This window comes from Macrobrachium nipponense, chromosome 25 (genome assembly GCF_015104395.2).
Source record: "Macrobrachium nipponense isolate FS-2020 chromosome 25, ASM1510439v2, whole genome shotgun sequence".
NCBI lineage: Eukaryota > Metazoa > Arthropoda > Malacostraca > Decapoda > Palaemonidae > Macrobrachium > Macrobrachium nipponense.
Genome location: NC_087214.1, coordinates 12,022,871 through 12,040,135, shown reverse-complemented (window position 1 = coordinate 12,040,135; position 17,265 = coordinate 12,022,871). Strand labels below are relative to the sequence as shown.

General features: G+C 39.7%; 1 long non-coding RNA gene across 2 annotated transcripts; it reads left to right on the top strand.

Moving 5' to 3' along the window:
- Window positions 1–12,819: 12,819 nt before the first annotated feature.
- LOC135199159 (uncharacterized) lies at window positions 12,820–16,830 on the top strand. Of its 2 annotated transcripts, none has more exons than XR_010310939.1 (3): window positions 12,820–13,512; window positions 14,736–14,837; window positions 15,876–16,830. It is a non-coding gene; the product is annotated as an uncharacterized LOC135199159 (long non-coding RNA). The 2 variants fall into 2 exon arrangements; XR_010310938.1 differs by having other exon boundaries at window positions 14,736–14,842.
- The last annotated feature ends 435 nt before the right edge of the window (window positions 16,831–17,265 follow it).

Below are 17,265 nucleotides of genomic sequence, written 5' to 3'. Positions count from 1 at the left end.
CAACTACCTAGAGGAGACAAACACCATCCCCAACCAACAGAAAGGCTGCAGAAGGAAGTGTAGGGGCACAAAGACCAGCTCCTGATAGACAATATGGTAATGAAGAACAGTAGGAGAAGGAAAACCAACCTAAGCATGGCATGGATAGACTATAAGAAAGCCTTCGACATGATACCACACACATGGCTAATAGAATGCCTGAAAATATATGGGGCAGAGGAAAACACCATCAGCTTCTCAAAAATACAATGCGCAACTGGAATACAATACTTACAAGCTCTGGAATAAGACTAGCAGAGGTTAATATCAGGAGAGGGATCTTCCAGGGCGACTCACTGTCCCCACTTCTCTTTGTAGTAGCCATGATTCCCATGACAAAAGTACTACAGAAGATGGATACCGGTACCAACTCAAGAAAAGAGGCAACAGAATCAACCATCTGATGTTCATGGACGACATCAAGCTGTATGGTAAGAGCCTCAAGGAAATAGATACCCTAATCCAGACTGTAAGGATTGTATCTGGGACATCAGGATGGAGTTTTGAATAGAAAAATGCGCCTTAGTCAACATACAAAAGGCAAAGTAACGAGAACTGAAGGATAAAGCTACCAGATGGGAGCAACATCAGACACATAGATGAGACAGGATACAAATAACTGGGAATAATGGAAGGAGGGGATATAAAACACCAAGAGATGAAGGACACGATCAGGAAAGAATACATGCAGAAACTCAAGGCGATACTCAAGTCAAAACTCAACGCCAGAAATATGATAAAAAGCCATAAACACATGGGCAGTGCCAGTAATCAGCTACAGCGCAGGAATAGTGGAATGGATTAAGGCAGAACTCCGCAGCATAGATCAGAAAACCAGGAAACATATAACAATACACAAAGCACTACACCCAAGAGCAAAATACGGACAGACTATACATAACACGAAAGGAAGGAGGGAGAGGACTACTAATTATAGAGGACTGCGTCAACATCGAGAACAGAGCACTGGGGCAATATCTGAAAAACCAGTGAAGACGAGTTTCTAGAGAGTGCATGGGAAGAAGGACTAATAAAAGTAGACGAAGACCCAGAAATATACAGAGACAGGAGAATGACAGACAGAACAGAGGACTGGCACAACAAACCAATGCACGACAATACATGACAGACTAAAGAACTAGCCAGCGATGACAATTGGCAATGGCTACAGAGGGGAGAGCTAAAGAAGGAAACTGAAGGAATGATAACAGCGGCACAAGATCAGGCCCTAAGAACCAGATATGTTCAAAGAACGATAGACGGAAATAACATCTCTCCCATATGTAGGATGTGCAATACGAAAAATGAAACCATAAACCACATAGCAGCGAATGCCCGGCACTTGCACAGAACCAGTACAAAAATAGGCATGATCAGTGGCAAAAGCCCTCCACACTGGAGCCTGTGCAAGAAACATCAGCTACCTACAGTAATAAGTGGTACAAGCACCAACCTGAGGGAGTGATAGAAAACGATCAGGCAAAGATCCTCTGGGACTATGGTATCAGAACGGATAGGGTGATACGTGCAAACAGACCAGACGTGACGTTGATTGACAAAGTCAAGAAGAAATTATTACTCATTGATGTCGCAATACCATGGACACCAGAGTTGAAGAGAAAGAGAGGGAAAAAAATGGACAAGTATCAAGATCTGAAAATAGAAATAAGAAGGATATGGGATATGCCAGTGGAAATCGTACCCATAATCATAGGAGCACTAGGCACGATCCCAAGATCCCTGAAAAGGAATCTAGAAAAAACTAGAGGCTGAAGTAGCTCCAGGACTCATGCAGAAGAGTGTGATCCTAGAAATGGCACACACGTAAGAAAAGTGATGGACTCCTAAGGAGGCAGGATGCAACCCGGAACCCCACACTATAAATACCACCCAGTCAAATTGGAGGACTGTGATAGAGCAAAAAAAAAAAAAAAAAAAAAAAAAAAAAAACAAAAAAAAAAAAAAAAAAATAATAATAATAATAATGATGCAGGTAAAGGTAATGAACATTTTACTGTAATTTGCTAACAAGAACTTACACTAAGAAGCCTTCTATACCTTTCCTTGCAGTTCAATTTTGAATTAATATTTACAGTAGCTGGTGAAAAAAATTTAATTTTGTACATGCAACTTCCCCGGCAGATATACTTAGCATATGTCTCCGACGTCCGACAGAAATTCGAATTTCGCGGCACACGCTGCAGGTAGGTCAGGTGATCTACCCCTGCCGCTGGGTGGCAGGAATAGGAACCATTCCCGTTCTAGAACCAGATTTTCTCTGTCGCGGTAGTGTCAACATATGTTGTTGCTACCTCCTGACTTGATTTTCGTTTTTTCATCGCCATCGATCTTCTGGGCTGTCTTTTGCAGGGAAGTACTGGGTCTTTGGTTCGGCATACGCTTTTATCAACTTTTTAATGAATTTGGCTTCGAAAATTTCGAAGAATATATGACGTGTAACTACCGAAATTTTCGGTAGACACTCACATAGTTTGCAAGAAGGGAAATATTAATATTTATTCATTAATACGTGTAATAAGTGTTAGAATATATTGAGGAATATACTGACTTCCTACTTTAGGGAGTCAGTAAAGCATGTAACTAGATATGTTTCTTTTAAAAGTTTTTGGAAAACTCGTACTAATGAGCAATAGAGTATTAACAGTACTAGTAGTGTTGCATCCTCATCACCTTCTTATTTCGCAGAAACTTCAAATCATAATTGCAATTTGAAGACAAGGATTGTGGCTCAAAATGCGAGCTATTAAAAGGAAGGTAAGAAGTGATTACTAGTGTTCCCCACCTTGCAGTGGAGGGTGCGTCTGATCGGCTCTGTCTCGCTCCAGGCCTAGACCTCTTTCAAGCTCTCAAGCCCAGGGGAGAAGGAATGTCGAACAAGCCGTAAGGAGGTTTCAGAGAATCCCCACTGGTCAGCGTCCCCTCGGCAGGTTCTGTAGAGCGTCCCAGACTGCCAAGGATAGCCATTGAAAGGCATCCTTAAAAAAAGTGCGTCTCTTCATCTTACATCCGATAAGAGACGAAGAATGTATATGTTTTGATGATCTAGCGCGTTCTCTGAAAACTAAGAGAACACTGAGCAAGAGCCAGCCAGGAACTTAGGAAGCCGCGTTCCAGCAAGCTAGCGTGAGCCACGTTCAACAGCCAGCAGCGAGCAGCGTTCCAGAAAACAGACTAGCGCGAGCCGCGTTCCTACAACCAAACGCGAGCCGCGTTCTAGCAACTGAGCGCGAGCCGCGTCTAGAAAATTTTTCTTGGCGCAAGGCGCCTTCAAAGAGACGAAGCGCCAGCCTGGCGCAAATTGCGCCAGAAAAACAGACGGCTAGAGCAAGGAGCCTGATAGTACAGTGGCAATCAGAACGATCCTTCCATGAACGTTTTCCGGGCAAGAGGCTCTTTCTAAAAGGGGTCTAGTAGGCGCTCGGAAACTATCAGGGCGCACGGGACCTTCCACGCAAGCGGAACGTTCCAGGAGCGAGTCTCCTTTCTAGCGTGCGGAACATTCCAGGCGCCCGGAACTATCCAGGCACTAGGCGCAAGGAGCCAGGCGCCAGAATATTCCAAATCTTCTATGAGAGAGGTAGGTCAGTCGCGAGGCTCCTCTTTGAGTTTTTAACTTGAGCAACTTTCCCCTGGCAAAGGTGCAAGATGTCGCACAGGCGGCCGTCGTGTTTGTCAGAAGGATTCTGATACTAAGAGAAGCCATTTTTTCATTATTCAGAAGACTCCTGTTTTGGCAGTTCCTCTCAATGCGGACTCTCTCCTTCATTCATGCTCTTCCCTCGTTATGAAGAGGCAAGAGCTTTGGGAGTTTTTCTTATAAGAATCTCATAGACGTTTTGGGGTATGATGGCGGATAGGAAATATCTACTTCCTTCCGTAAAACCCTTACAGATGAACAGGAATTCTGTCTCTTCTGCGATTTATGAGGAAATCACGAAAATTTTTTAAAGAGTTCCTGGATTAACTTCCTTCCTTAAGGAGATATATATATACTCTTTCTATCGTTCTATAACGAAAAGAACGAAGACAGTAAAAATTTTTCCTTTCTCTATCTGCCTCGGCAGGGAAAGAAGGTAGTAGAGTATCTGCTGTATGAGAATATGATACGGCAATCACACTACCGTAGTTACTTCTTTTCAGAGCAACTCCATTACCAAGTATCCTTCCAGGAATTTCCTAGGAAGGACTACGCTTAAAGGGATTGTTAAGACAACACCTACTTAGCTTCTAGATTTATCGAAGTCTTGTTTCGCTAAAATATGCATTAATAAGAACTTCATGAGTTCGATAATAATTTTATAAGATTCCTTTATTTAATGGAGTAGCTGGCAACTCTGGAAGAGTAAGGCCAGACGGCTAACGGAGACTGCTATCGCGCCTTAGAGACCAACGCAGTATCATGTAGGTGCGGTCATGAGTGGTTGGTTACATGTCCTCTCTCCTGCGGGATGGAATAACTAACCGTGTCTCTCCCCTACAATCGCGGTTTTAGCCTCGGATTGAGGGATAGTTAAGCAAACATAAATAAAATATTTGTCTGCCTTTTGCTAAGAAGCTTTCAATAAGAAAGATATTACAACATTTCAATGCTTTTTACCGTAGGTAACATTATTAAAGGATTCTAACGCAGCGGAACTCTATATTATATGATGCTCTCATGCTTACGAAAGCATGGCTTATAGAGTACATGCTTAGTGAGAGCTGAAGTAGTAGGAGAGAATTCACTTTATGACTACGGTATGGTCAAGTCTTATGCTCATACCGAGGTTAACTACAGAATTCCTAGTATCCTTACAAAGGTTTCCTAGGTTAATGCTGTTTACCTCAATGTGACAGTATTATAAAGGATTCTAATAAGGCAGAGCACGATATAATATAATTCTCTCATCCTTTCGAGAAACGCACACAACCTTTTTAGAATCGGATATTGCTCAAGAGAAGATGGGTGAGTCGGATGGGAAACATTCTCTTAGTGGCAGAAGTTGTTTCCCTGAATGGACTATACTACGTATATAAAAGTTTTTTCCTACTAAGAACGGAATTAACCACGTGAGGTGTCGGGTACCATAAAGGCACAGATGTTCTGGCACATAACCTTAAAAGAACTAGAAGGAAGCGCCAGCCTGGCGCAAAGCGTCAGAAGCGCCAGCCTGGCGCAAATTGCGCCAGAAGCGCCAGCCAGGCGCCAATGCAACCAGAAGCACCATCCAAGATATTTTCTCGTTTTAGCGAGTTATTAACCTAAGAGTCCAGTAGTGGTTGGTTTGGTGTTTGCTTCTCACCTCGGTGGTCGCGGGGGTTCGTTCTCGGCCATTCCATTGAGGAGTGAGAGAGGTGGATTTCTGGTGATAGAAGTTTACTCTCGACGTGGTTCGGAAGTCACGTTAAAAACACCATACAAACAAAGTAAACAACCATACCTCTCGGAGGCTCGGTAACGGCAAGATTCGTTCCTGATTTCGTACCCATTTTAAATCGGAAAGGGGTCTCTTACAAGGATGATGAAATGATTTATTTTAATCACTTAGGCCAATTCCACGACTCCTCTCATATCGCCAAAGAGCATCGAGAATCTTTTTTTTTCGCCCCTGTTCGCGTTAACAAAAGAGAACCTATTTGGGAACAGACACGGAACGTAACGATCCTTAAGAGGTTCGATGCAAGATTTTGCATGTCGTGAGAACCTTCTCGATCGAAGATAATAACTGTTTAACATATGTCTAACATTTATTGAAAAGAGTTTTGAGAACCTGCGGAAAGTCTTCTTCATAGATCTCTTCGCAAGGTAGAAGACGAACAGGCTTCCTATAGACTGCTTCTTTTTCCTCGAACCAAGAGAGGTAGCAATATACGACATCTTTAATTTAAAGAAGGGGAATAAACTTTAGTCTTTTTTCCCCTAGTTATAAATTCTTAACAGATATTAAGATAAATGGGCGTCAAAGGAAGAGAGGATGAATGCCTCATTTTGGCCTTAGAGAGTTGATTCACAGAAGTCACGTTCTTCTCACAGCATGTTTCGTAAGGCTTTCCAAGAGTATCTGGATATTCTATCGAATCTATTATAAATAGACCTGAAAAACCTCTCCACTCTGAGTCTGTCCGCGTGCAGACTGACCAGAAGTGGACATGAATGAGAGGATTTTTCAAGGTAAATGACAATGTTCATGGCTAAGACATAGAATTGCTGCAGATCGTGCTAGATGGAAGGAGGAAACTGTCCTCTTCCAATACCTCTGTGAACCACATAGCGAGGTTCTTTCTTCACTTTCAGAGGGAAGAATCACCTAGGTATATATCTGCTATCAAAGAACGCAGTAAAAGGCTATATTCTGTCTCTACAAGGGGAATTAGAGATAACAGAAGATTAAGATCTTCGAATCATCTTATACGATACCGCAATACGACAAGAGTAGGATATCATGTACTTCGAATGGGATCTTTTTGTGGCCACAGATTCCGTGTTCGACAAAATGGAACTGCTCCTCATCAAACTTCTTTGAGAAAGTTTATGAAGGAATTCCTTTGTTTCTCTTAGCCCCTTAAACACCGACAAGAAGACAAGTGAAATTTTTGTGCATTGGAATCTCGCATCAGATTCAATGGAGACTCGGCAATGGGTTCTTGCCAGCGTAGTATGTCTGGCAAAAGAACTAAAACCCTCTATTCCTGACGCAACGCTTTCAGATAGAAGTTTCGTTGCCCAGGCAGGGTACTTACTTTTTCATCTACAGAAGAAGAGATGGTTTAAACGTTTTGCCTACAGAGTCTTCGGGTGCGATGAGAGCTCGAATGCTTCCAGAAGGTATTCAGAAGGATACATCCTTCGACTTCCAGACTCCTTCCCTTCCTTCGGCAAGGATAGGGAAGATTCTGCAACGAGGAACCTCATCAAACATGTAAGAAGAGATCTCGTTAGCAAAGGGTAAGTATTCACGAAGGATCCTCCTCAGAGGAAGACTCTTCTCTCTCGTATTGTTAGATATCCTGTCGTCTACTGGATGTAGCTGACTACAATCACCTCCCTTGCCAGGGGCCAAAAGCTCAAAGGGGAAGAATTTCTTCCACCCTTCTCCAGTCTCCTGATAGACTATGTGGTTGTTTCAGGACTCTCGGACAATGTAGCGCCAAGCCAGGCGCCAAATGCCAATACAGGCGAAAAACGCCAGAGGCGGACAGTTCCAAGGAACTCTGTCATGGTCGGATACTGAGAAGGAGCGGGCCTCCAACCTGGCGCGCGAACAAATCGGACAGATATAAGAGTGTCCGATGTGGACACCTCGCCAGACAGCCTAGAGACTCTTCCAAGCTCGAAGCTCCAGCAAGTGTGGAGGAGCCAAGCCAGGCGCGAGGCGCCAGCCAGGCTCTAGAAGCCAGCCAGGCGCCATCCAGGTGCCAGGCTCCTTCAAGGCTAGGCTCCAGTCAGGATTGAGGATCCATCCAGGCGCAAGGCTCCTTCCAGTAAAGAGAACCTAAAGCTCTGTCATGTAAGAGGGCTAGTCCCCATTGATATGATACAGGTAAGGCTCTGCCATGTAAGTGGGTCAGCCCCCATTGGCACGATCCGAGAAGGCTCTGTCGTGTAAGCGGGCTAGCCCCCATTGACATGATCCAAAGGAAGGGTTTTGTCAGTCATAGGTCCCTACCTCGCTGAAACTCTTGAGGCATGCAGACTCATAGACAGTAATCATGAAGTCTTCTGCCAAGCTCCAGGCGCAAGGCGCCAGCCAGACGCAAGGCTCCAGCCAGGTCGCCAGGCGCGAGGCGCTAGCCAGGAGGGAGGAGCCAATCAGGCGCCAGCCAGGCGCGAGGCGCCATCCAGGCGCGAGGCTCCAGCCAGGCTCTAGGCGCCATTTCAGCGCAAGGCTCCAGTCAGGCGCGAGGGCGCTAGACAGGCGCTAGGCGCCTGCCAGGCACGAAGCGCTAGCCAGGCTCCAGGCTTCACCCAGAAGAGATCTATATCAAAGAATGCCCTGGCCTTCTTTGAGACAATGTGATCTCCTAAGCACTTGACAAGTGCATTGATGATTCCTTCAAACAGCTGAGAATTAAAAGCGCATGAAGTGTGAGCTTTTCCGAATTCTTGTTCTTTCCTTAACAATATGTCATAAGGACATATTAGCTGTCACATACGGGAGATGCAACTCTGTGTTGACTTCCCATATCCGAAGGATGTCAAGATAAACCTACGAGAGATCCTTCTCTCTGGTTGATATGTGTCTGCGGATACATTGCTGGGATAGGGAGCCGATACTGATCCTTAACTAGTGAGTTTTTAAATTTTATTTAACGTCGTGTTTTTTCTTTGGGTTGTTTGAAAGGAGTTTGGGGATATAACTTTTCAACTTAAGCACTAACCCTCGGTTGTTAGGCATCAGGTTGATCGGGATCGGTGTTGTGCTCCTTAATTATGCCACTAGGCATAGGCATATTGTCATGTAAGAGGCTCTGTCGAGTAAATGGTAAGACCCCATCGACAGACCCACAAGAACTCTTAGCCATAGGTCACATCCTCGCTGAGGCTCTTGAGGCGAAGCCAAGATTTCCTAGGCATTAGCCATGGAATCTTCCGCCTGAACAAGTAGGAACCAAGGTTTTTATTTATTTATTACCCTACAACGTATGTTGTTTACCTGTCTATTCAGTAAATAGTTGTCTCTTACCCACCACCAAGGGTGTCAATCAGCTAAGTATATATCTGCCGGGGAAGTTGCATGTACAAAAATGATATTGTTAGAATACAATAAAGTTTTGTACATACTTACCCGGCAGATATATACGATGAATGGCCCACCCAGCCTCCCTCAGGAGACAGGTGGAAGAGAAAAATCTGGTTCTAGAACGGGAATGGTTCCTATTCCTGCCACCCAGCGGCAGGGGGGTAGATCACCTGACCTACCTGCAGCGTGTGCCGCGAAATTCGAATTTCTGTCGGACGTCGGAGACATAAGCTACGTATGATATCTGCCGGGTAAGTATGTACAAAACTTTATTGTATTCTAACAATATCATTTTAATTAGATGTGGTTCATAAAGTGCTACAGACCCCCAACACTGTCTGAAAAAGACCTTGTCCCAATTGTGCCCCTTTCAGTGAAAGGGGCCTAGGTATAGGATGCTTAAAGTCTGGTTATGACGAATTATCTTTCATTACTTTGTAAGCCTAAAGATCTCGGTGATATGATATTATTAACTTCTGCCTCATCTCTACAGGAAATCGTCTGCAGGGTGCGTACGGGACAAGCTGATTAGACCACAGTATCGCCTCGCAATTCAACAAGTATCTGTGAATGAAGAACTGGATTTCAAGAAAGCCTACATTTATATCTAACAAGTAGAATGTAATACTAACCTGTGACAACTGCTGCTTATGGCCAGATGAAATGGTCCCACCAATCATTTTCTTACCAGTTAAACAATAGTTTTGTGGCACAGTCTTGGCTACTCAAGATTCGTAAGTTTATAATGTTAAGTACTTCAGTACATTTCAGGACAGCTGTTTTCCATTTCTTACCAGTTTTAAGATGACTATAGGTTCAATCAGTTTTAGGATACGTACAGTCAAGTAATTGACTGTTTCACAGAATACATTTTCGTCTAGTTGGGATTTGCAGTATCCAGTGGGTCATTGACCAACCCCTACACTTGCCTATGTACCAAGTGGTAGGATATGATGATTATTTTCTGTCATTTCCCAACCTTCAATAAAACTATCAATAGCAAAAAGTTCAACAGTTGCAAACAATAGGTTTGACTGACTTATGGAATATCTTCGTGTTGGTCAATATAGTTAGGAATAGCTGTGTGGAGTCAAACCTGTGAGGTATTTACTATTATAGAATAGATGATATTCACGGCTAATATTCCTGATATTTTTTTCTCAGTAAAGCTTAAAGATATTACTACTAACTTCCATAGCAGTAGGGACTAGAATTAAGCTTCTCGTATGCATTTTGAAAGTTTTGTCCACAGTTTGTTACTTTAGTGATCTAAATCAGATTTCCTTTAGAAAATTTGTTATAGTTCCAAGGTCTTGCGTTATTGTCATGTTATATGAGCGTTGGTTCCTATACTTTGAAGCTTAGGTTACTGAAAGGTTCTGTTTGACACGAGAGAAAACTCATCCTGAAGCATTGACGTGATTGCGATGTTAAGACAGATATCTCAGAATTTAGTTTATTAGTTTGATCTAAAATAAAAACGTTATAAATTAAAAGAACTTGTCATTCTTTCCAAGTGATAAACAACAAAACTGTGAATTTTTGTACAAAGATTCCATGACAATAATGGTTCTTGCTTAACATGTAACATCCATCACTTAAAGGTTAATATTGGAGAGTATTGTATCAAGGGCATTATCCTCATGGCATCTCTGCATATTTCAAGACACTGAGGCTGGTATGGGAGGTTCCAAATTAAGTGTTACTTTGTTTGAGGACAATCTTGCATTGTTTGTCCTAAATGTAATCATAGTATAATTATTGAATAAATGAACTCTGAATTTCACTGTTACTTTAAGGGCCATTTGGAAATACTGTTAATGGTATTTTAAGTAAATGATTCAGGCATATTGAATGGATTACTTGTGGATAGTTTTTGGTTTTTCTGAAAATATCATAGGTAGATGAACCTGTAAGTAGACTCAAATTCAAAGTGTTTACCTTATAAGATTAGGTGTTGTTAACAACGGTGCCTAAGTATATGAATGTCAATTCGAAAGTAGTCTCTGAAAGAGAGTAGTTTGACAAGGCTATATTTGAAATAAGAATGAATAAGCATTCTTTGTTATGTGAACAGTTTAAATCGCCTACCTTGAGAACTAGTTAGTCATTTATTTTTCTCTAGGGAACTGAGTATATTCGGGACATTTGACACACAAGATCAATTTCTTCTTTAGTAGACTCATAGCTATTAGGATATTTGCTACTTAATCGAATACGATTTTTAACTCTCTTTCCTTGTAAGGTTATACAGAGGGACTGATTGTTCATGAACAGTGCAAATTGCAGTAGTTAGGTTAAAGAGGTTGAACAGCAAAGTGGAAAGAACTAATGGGGAAACTATCTAATAATCAGAAAGTTTTGTTACACGCAGACTTGGCCTCAAGAATGTTTATCAGAAAGTAAATCTTAACAGAAGAGTTCTGCCTAAGCTCAGGACCCAAATCAATTCTGAAATTGCATGTAGTTACATTGCAAGAGGGTTTTATGTCTCAAGTTGCTTGTGACTCTTAACATCAATTATTTTAGAAAAGCATTTATTTCTAAGTTATAGGTCTAGTCTGTTTTAGAAAAAATGCAAGTGTCTTGACATATAGAGAATTTCTGGTTATACTGTAATAATCTTTTTTTAGTGTTGAATTATTGCATAGAGTTCCCATTGAATTTAAATGATTTTAGTTGAAGATTTAATTGTTATTGTTGAAAAATGTAGCTGTTATTGTTGAAGATTTAACTTTAAATTTTGAATAATGGGAAAATTATTGTAACAGTAATACCAAAACTGTAATTGATTTTTTGTATTGTAACTTATGTATTTCAGCTTTCTGCTCAGTTCTCATCAAATGTTTAGGCTTCATTTAACCAGAAAGAGTATCATTGAATTTGTTAGGTTCTAATGAAACGAAATTAGTCTAAAAACTGCTGAAAATACTCTAGCCATACCAGAAAAGTCTGAATATAGGAACCAGATATTGTTGTAAATTGATGTAAGTAACTTAGACATTGTTCTTATTGCTTCCTCTCAACCTTCCAGTTTGTCTAGACCTTTTTTTTTCTTCTGTCAAGTCTTAATCTTATACTATACCATCAGGGGGGATCTTTTCGGTCTGTTGTTAAAGCTGTTACGTAGGAACACTTTGAAGATTTGCAGCACAACTTGTAAGCTGCTGAATTGCAATTTTCCACTTTTCAATGCTGTAATAAACCCTTCACAATTTGTTGACCAATTTCTGCATACTCTCTCTCTCTCTCTCTCTCGTCTCTCTCTCTCTCTCTCTCATCTCTCTCTCTCTCTCTTGTGATATCCATGGGCCCCCCAAAGCACCCGTTATGAGTACCTTCCCCTCACCACAAGGTGCAAGGTGAAGGCATAACTTAAGGTTCTTTTGTACCGTCTCTTCAGCCCCATTAATAAGCTGCTGTAAGACTTTCATTCATCCCTTTTGCTGTGCCTCCTATTTCTTTCTTCTATCTTACTTTTGTCCTGCTTTTTTGAGGTTTTCCTCTTGTTACGCCTTTCAGACCTTTTGCTCTCAATTTTTCTTTCAGCGCTGAATGACCTCATGGGTCCCAGCCTAAATTGTTTATAATATGCTGCTGTTCCAAAGATGATTTACTCGAGGAATTGACTGGTACAATTGTACATTTCTTTCGTAGTTTGAGGCTTATCTATGATTATTTATATCGAACATTTCATTTTATTTTATGTGATTAATGTAATAAATATTTTTTTTTACAGACGAATGTCCACTCCAGGCGCCATTTCGAATCAAGTCATGTCGTTTCAGTACATCCACAAAGACAGTTGATACAACTCCTTTTATTATTATTATTATTATTATTATTATTATTATTATTATTATTATTATTATTATATAGACAGGAAAAACGTCAACAAATCGATGACTGACGCTAAATCCAAATAGAGAATTGAATAGATCGGTAAACCCAGTCCCTTAACAGAGAGAGAGAGAGAGAGAGAGAAGAGAGACTTGAGAGAGGGGAAGGGACGAGAGAGAGAGAGAGAGAGAGAATGTCCCTCAGCAAAGTGGAAATCTGGTATAAGCGGTCAATCATCGCAAAATCATTGTTTTGTGAAAGAATCAGTCGACCTTTCCTAACCATTTGCAAAGCTAAAACAAGCGTGTTGATATAGTATCTTGTTTTGTAGTCAGTTGGTCTCAATAATTAGTAAGTAAATAAGTAAATCGAAAACCAATAAGTAAACCGATGAGAGACACTTTTGAGATTCATAATTGTGACATCACGCGGTATATCTGAGGTGGCGTTTCTTTTATACGAATAATTTTGACGTAATGTCGAGTAATTCAAATCTGTGATTCATTAATTAAGAGAATTTCAAAACGAACTAGAGATCTGAATGATGTAGATTTCGATTGAGCTGAAATAGATTCATTTTCTTATTTGCGTCGAATAAATGCCTATCAATATGACGCAAAGACGACATTTTCTATAACAAAACTCGTAATTGTTTGAAGAAATCAGTTTTAGCGTTTAAAATTGCTTGTGTGGAGACAAACCGCTTTTGTATCCAATCGGCTTTATGGGTGTGTTAAAACGACTTTTAACGACTTATGTTTGAACCTAAACGACTTAAGAGGAGGAGGAACCACTAGGAACCACCTGGAGCCACCTGAAGCCTAAATACGTCAGCTGACGTCAAGGGTAATTGCAATTCAACACTCATGGCAGGAGTCGACGACTGAATTCGGTAAGTTTATATTATTATAATATATTTAAGCTTACTCGGGGAATAAGCCTACAAACTACTTTGTTCTTGTTCTGGTGGGGTAGTGTGGGTACGGAGGGGTAAGGATAGCCAGCCCTATGGAAAAGCCTAAAAAAAGGTTCTAAAAAAAGGTGTTTCGCTTCGATTTCAAGATACACGAATTTCAGGACAGGCAGGATATTCAGGATTTGTTTATGAGAGTAAAAACGAAAAAAAAAAATATAATTTGCGTGTTAAACCGTGCAGAAAAATAATGTTTATTAAAACGCAGTGTATTTTTAAACTTAGTTGGTGAGACAACACGCTATATCGTTTAGTTAAAAAGTAAAAAAAAAAAAAAAAAAATAAAATAGAACATCCTGTCGGTCGCTCAAGGTTGGAGCCGAGTTTGCCAAATTTTTTATAAATTAAGTCAAAAAACCACTTTTCCTGTAAAAACTACGGTTACTGGAGGCCTTATGCATAGTTTAATATTTAAATTGTGAATATTTGGTAGGAATAGGTCAATTTGTCAATGTGTGAATATTTGGTAGGAACAGGTCAACAGGTCGGGAACCTTCTTGTTAAACCCAGATTTCATTCTGAATAGTACTAGGTTTGTCGTACTCATCATATTTGTAGTTATTCATCCTGTGCCTCTCATTTGTCCACAATACTGTTTGTGCAAAAGTGAACTAGGTAGGTAGGATGTCAACTGGTTTATGACAGTAATTATGTTTGTTCCTCGTGAACAGAGACGAGTTTCTAGAGAGGTTCAGGACAATTCTAACTAAACAGGAAGGGAAGGAAGGACCGAGAATTTTCATCCCAAATTGTTTCAGAAGGGGAGGAAGAAAGTTGAATGTTCTAGAACGTTTTAGGAAGGGTAGGAAAGAAGTGGAACTTTCCTGTGTGGCTTATGAAGGGGAGGAAGGAACTGGCGATGTCAGTGTGGTTCAGGATTAGAAGGGAACTGGAAGTTTCCAGTTTGATTTAGGAATGGGAATGGGGATGGGGAGGAAATGGAACTTTACTATGTGGTAATGATAAGAACTGGAACTATCCATAGTACCTGGGTCAAAGTCTCTCAATTTATTGCACAGACTTGATGGGTTATTTTTCGATGTTTTAAGCCTCAAAATGCTGTACTTGACTAATAGTACTTTTGTTAGGGTTAGGGTTAACTTTAACAAAGACTAGACTTATAATGAATCGCTGCTTTTCAGGTCTCATTGCGTTTCGTGGGTGACTGGTCACGTCTAATCCACGACGACAAGTTTTAAACCTTTCTACACCAATATCATAATGTGGCCAATTACTCCTGAATGGTAAGGTGGCGTGAATTACTTTTTTTTACCCCACTAATGCCAAAAAGCATTTTCAGTATCAGAAATGTCGGTATACAAACTAATGCTATAATTAACTTTTTGTTCACTCGTCTAGTTTTCAGAAAACCGGAGGACAATGAGTCCATGATAAAGCTTAGAGATTGCATACAATTATGAACACACATCTGTTGCATAAGTCCTCCAAGCTTTCATGGATAGATGGGAATAATTTTTGCTACTTTTCATTGATTGAGCCAAATGCTGATTTTCTCAGATTTCATGAATACAAAATATAAAGTTGCAGATTTCATTTATGGGTCTAATGTCTAATTTAGACAAAATTAACGTAATAACCAGTTTTGTTGGAACCTCCAAAAGTCTGTGTTACTGTTATGTATACAATTCTTAGGAATCTAGATTTTTTCAAAGACTTTTCAGTCAACTGACATTCAAAGCAACAAGTTTTCGTGTAACAACACTACGGTAATTTGGGAAAGTAAATCTACAGTAGTATGCCTGGTTGATTTTATTTAAACTATATACAGCATCGATGATCTGGACGGTCCTCCTTGTCAATTCAATTTTATTTGACTCGTTATTGGGAGTTTTCTTTGAATCCGGTAATTGTATTAAGAACCACGACTGATTATACCTTTAGTAGTGTTAAACAACACTACATTCCAAAATTATGCTGCGTCGTAAAAGGAGTAACTAGTTACCATGACTTTGTACCACTGCAAAGGCGAGCTCTTACAGATGACTTCCAGGCTGCCTTTTCCGACGTGCTATAGACTTTTATTCGTTATCTGATGTTAATTATATTAATCTTACAATATAGTTTGTACAGATATCCCAATTTTAATTGGTGTCACTTTGCACACTGCACAGCACTGAAGTCAAGACAGTACGTATAGGAACTACATTATGTATATCTCATTCAAAACTATATCTTATTCAGTTCACTAGAGAAAGGTTTAAACTTTTTCATGTCGTATTCAATTTAGTTTTGCTTTCTACAGAGATTTATTTCTTTTGCAGGCTCATTACTACAGTGCTTCTGTGTGAAATAAATTCGAAGTACTCTAATGGTGTATGAAGCAGGCAGAAAATGACATATACACAACTCGAGGGAATTTCTACAAATCAGAAATACTACACTCGTGTAGAAATTATTGAAAGAAGAGGCAGCCAAAATTACTGCTGCTGAAACAGGAACAAGAACACTGAGTATGACATCGAATAACTCACTTATGAAGAAAAGGATTCGGGATAAAGACAATTATTTCAAGAAATCATATAAATGAGGAACCTACAAGAAAAAAATTACCCCTTAATATAAATGTTAAAGAGATCATAATCTTAAAAATACTTTTAAAACTATGTTAATATTGTAAAATTTATAGTCACGAGCTAGTGTTGTTTTATTAGGGTCAACCAGTGCCTATTGACCAGCAAGTTTTTAGTTTATCAGGGTCATAACAGTGCTTATTGACCCCAAGTCGAGTAGAGCTCAGCTTTGCTGCTTGTAATTTCTAAGTAGCATCTTCAGAAGTCTATTTCATAAGAGCTAGTTCAGTTGTCCAGGAGATATGTTTTATAATTGAAACCTGTAACTGGTTTAATATTTCAAGATATATTTTCCACGTTAATTTCTTCCAAGTTTAATGTACAGATCAGGTAGCTTAGCTTTATTCAGGATGTATAGACCTTATTATACCTAAAGGTCATATCATCTCATTCTTAACTGATGAGCATTTACCTAGAATTTTTGTGCGTTCATGTTCAGCATGTTTCAGGATCCGTAGTTCCCTTCTAAGGTTTCTTATCACTCTAATATCTGCTGTTAGTTAATTCATTATATGTCATAGTTTATTCTGTATTTGAATTTATCAATCAGCTACTAGGCAGATCATTGTTTTGGCATGTTTATTGTTACATTGAATTTCCTACCAGTTTAACAATATGTTATGTGGTACCTCAGCATACAACAAAATTCGTGGTCCTTTCTACATAAGATTCATAATATAAACTAGAGTGTATTTCAAGATAGTTTTATTTCAATAATTTTAATTTAAAATGACAATTTGCTATCAATTATTCTGTAGGTTTCAGGACACACAGCTTTGTTTTGCCTTGACTATTACATTAGTTTCTTTACAACCACAAGTAGCTTGGTGTATCCGGGTACATATACTACATTGTTGATTTAATTTTGTTATTCGGTATTAGCTAACTGGCATTTTTCAGGATACATTTTTATTTGCATAAAATTCATAAGTTTAATATTAGGGATAAAAAAAATCAGTTTGTTTCAGAATACATAGCATATATTTATTTAGATGTCTTATAATTTTGATACAGATATGTCTTGAAATATAAAGCCTTCGCTTGAATTTCTAAGCTGTGTTAACATCAGCTGCCAATTACT